A 3927-nucleotide genomic window follows, 5' to 3' on the forward strand; every position below is an offset into this window, starting at 1 on the left:
TTTCTTCGTTTTCTTGACCTTTCGCTTCTCAATTTCATTTGCGATCCTTTGGCCAAGTTGGTCGGCTTGTTCTTTGACGGCTTTTATCTGTTCCGCTCTTGAAAGGTCATTCTTGCCGTTGGTGGCAGAACATGGTTCGAAAGTATCTTGAAATTTACGCTCTGCTACTCTGCGAGCAGGCTCATCCATTTTCGCTCTTGAAAGGTCATCCCTGACATTAGTAGCGGAGCGTGGTTCGAAAGTAGGTGCCAATTTAGATTCATGCTCTGCGCTTTCTTCATCCCCGTTTCGGTGTGACCTTTCATTTTGCTCAATCGTGGTCAAGTTCCCCGCTTCTTGACTAAGCTTCATCGTGACTGGCGTCTCAAAGCCTTTAACCTCTTTCTTCTGTCGTCCTCTCTTTTTCTTAACTGGCTCTTCCGCCTCTTTTGGCTCTTCTGCCTCTTTTGGCTCTTCTGCCTCTTTTGGCTCTTCTGCCAATTCCGGTACAGAGCGTGGTTCGGAAGTATGCTGACGACTACGCTCTGCTTGAGCTTGAGGATCGCGCTCCGCGATTTCATGACCTTTCTCAGTTATTTCCGACGCTGCCCTTTCAGCTTGACCTTTCTGAACCGGTAACGGTGGATGCCACGGTTTCAGACGATCCACCGAAACGACTCGTAAATCCGGTTCCTTCACCGCATCTTGCTCGATGACTTCGACTTCGTTCGGTCTCGGAAAACTGAGAATCTTCCACACTTTGTCATATTTATTCTTAAAGTCGGATTGATTTTCCTTCTTTCCTTGCTTTGTATCTTTCGGCAATCTGATTAAGACTCGGTCTCCGACTTTGAATTGCGGCTCTGACTTCTTCTTGTTGTAGATTTCCGCGTGCTTTTCGTAAGCATCTTTGATGTTGCACTTCGCCACTTCTTCTGAAAAGGTCAGGTTCCTTTTCATGGTTTCGACCATTCGTCTGGTGCACCGTAGTCGTCAGGAACGTTCGTCTTCGTCACTACGTCTTCTGGCATGGTCATTTCTCTCCCGTGAAGCATGTAGTACGCTGAGTACCCCGTCGTTGCATGTACTGCACGGTTCATTGCCGATATGACGTAAGGAAGATACTTGTTGAACTTCCTTTCATTTCCCGCTTTTAGGTACTGCGACAATCCATCACTGATGGTCTGCATCTGTCTTTCCACCTGTCCTTGACCTTCAGGATGGTATGCTGTTCCAAACGTGTGTTTGATTTTGAACACGTTGGTGACCTTTTTCAGTACTTCTGCGGTGAAATGCCTTCCGCGATCCGTATGGAGAATATGTGGCGCTCCGTGCACCAGAATTACATGCTTCACAAAGATTTTTGCGAATTCCTTTGCAGTAGCTGTTTTCATTGGCTCCGCTATGACATACTTCGTCAGCTGGTCGATGAAGACCGCGATGTATTTGCATCCTCTTTTCTTTGTTGGGAGTAGAGGTCCTTTTAGATCCGCATAGACTCTGAAGAATGGATGTCCGACTTTGATCTCTTGGAGCTTTCCAGGCGGACACTTCCTTGGCGTCTTTATGAACTGACATCCTTGACACGCGAGGATGTAATTCTTGACATCCGTGCTCATACGGTCCCAGTAATATCTGAGCCGGATCGCTGTCAGCGTCTTTTCAAAGCCAAGGTGACCTGCTGCCTTTTCATCATGCAGTGCATGGATGATAGCCCTTCTCATTTGCAGCGGTACCACATATGTCCTTTCCAGTCTTCCTTTCTGGTCTTTGACGCGATACAGTATGCCGTTCCATAACTGGTAATGCGTCTCAAACTTTGACCTTTTGTCTGCGTCTTGCAGGTGCTCCAATTCATCGATGATCATTGCCAAGTGCGGATCTTTTAGCTGCTTATTCCGCAACTGCAAATTCGTATCATCTTCTTCTTCTTCGTCTCCTTGTAGGTTGACGATGCGGACTACTGCAGTGCTGAGTTCATTCCAATTTTGATGACCTTGCATCTCGGAAGAGGCTTGTGACCTTTCTCGATTTTCTTTGGGAATCTCAGCAGTCTGATGGGACACTCTTCTGGGATGTATTCCGAGAGGATTTCTGCTTCACAAAGGTCATTCTGGTCTACCATTTTCTGACCATCTTTCGTGACCTTTCCATCTTTTCGTTCGGAAGCTTCTTTTCTCACTCTGTTGACCTTTATCTTGGTAGCAGAGCGGGGTTCGAAAGTAAGACGACGACTACGCTCTGCTTCATTTATGCTCGAGCGCATGTCTCCGCTTTCTTTTTCTTCCGACATCACCCTTCTCATGTCGGCCTTCAGCCTTTCTTCCCTTTCTTCAGCTAGTTGCACGAAAAGTTGCCAAACTTCAATCGAAGGTTCTTCTCTGTTGAGTTCGTTCTTGTAATCTTCGAAGTTTGGGATTTCGTCGTACTCTTCTTCGTTGCAAGTGGGACCTTCAATTGGCGCTCTTGAAAGGGCATCTGCGTTGTCGCAGTATTTGCCCGGCTTGTATTCAATCTTGAATCGGTGACCTTGTAGTGCTAATGCCCATCTTGTCAATCAGGGATTCATGCATGACTTGTTCGACTCCGATCTTAAGAGATTCGTCAAAGCTTTGTGATCCGTTCTCACTGTGAATTCGGAGTAGTCGATGTACGACTTGAACTTTCTGACGGCGAAAACTACTGCCAGACATTCCCATTCTGTTACTCCGTAATTCTTTTCTGCTCCATGCAAAACGCGGCTTGCGTATGCAATGGGATGTCCATCTTGGGACAAGATCGCGCCTAGCCCTTCCTTTGATGCGTCGCACTCGATCACTGTCGGCTTTGTCGGATCGAACTTCTTTAATACTGGATCCTTGCATAGCGCTTCTTTAAGGTCATTGAATTCTTGGTCATGGATTGCTGACCAATCTCTTTTGATGTTCTTGTCATGTCTTAGCAATTCGTAGAGATGCGCCGTTTTTTGCGCGTATCCGAGGATGAACTTTCGGTAATAGTTCGCTAATCCGAGGAATGACCTCAACTGCCGTTCAGTTGTCGGTTTCTTTTGGCCATTAACTGCCATGACCTTTTCGGGATCCATTTTGATACCATTCTCGCTTAGGATATGCCCCAAGAATCCCATTTCGCGCATGCCAAATTCGCATTTCGTCGGCTTAATTGTGAAGCCTGCGTCAACCAAACTTTGAAGGACGTTCCTTAAGTTCTGCATGAAGATCTCCCAGGTCTTCCTGCGAAGATTACATCGTCGATATAGCCGAAAACGCATCCCATTCTCTTTGCGTTCGACAAGACTTTGTCCATGCAGAGTTGAAAGGTCGCAGGTCCATTGCAGACTCCAAAAGGCATTCTTTTGAAACGGAACATTCCGTCCTGCGTGACGAAAGTTGTCTTATCTTTCGAGGCTGGATCCATTGGGATCTGCCAGAAGCCACTTTGTAAGTCCATCTTGCCGTAGTACTTGTTTCCCGCGCATGCGTCAAGCAGTTCGTCTGGGTTCGGCAGTGGATAGTTGTTCTTTTTCGTCAGCTTGTTCAGCAAAATGTAATTGACGCAGAATCTTGTTCCCATAGTTCCGTCGCCATTCTTCTTTGCGGCGAGTACGACCGGAAAACTCCATTCCGCATCGGATGGTTCAATGACATCTTGCTGTAGCAACTCTTCGATGTGCTTTGTGATGAATTCACGACCTTTCCAACTTGTTCTTGCTGGATTGCATTTAACCGGTTTGGCATCGGCTGTGTCAATAGTGCGTTACCCTTTGACATCGCCGTACGGTTTCTTTGACGTGGGGAGAACTTTCCAAAACTCCCAAAATGCGTTTCGCACGTCATTCTTTTGTTCCTCAGTTAGGTCTGGTCCTAACTTTAATCTTTCAATTATGTCATTCAGTTCTTCTTTCGTCTTTGCATCCACTTCGGGATCTTCAAGTATGTTTTTCACGAC

Source organism: Paramacrobiotus metropolitanus, unplaced genomic scaffold (genome assembly GCF_019649055.1).
Source record: "Paramacrobiotus metropolitanus isolate TYO unplaced genomic scaffold, Prichtersi_v1.0 Parri_scaffold0000209, whole genome shotgun sequence".
Lineage (NCBI taxonomy): Eukaryota > Metazoa > Tardigrada > Eutardigrada > Parachela > Macrobiotidae > Paramacrobiotus > Paramacrobiotus metropolitanus.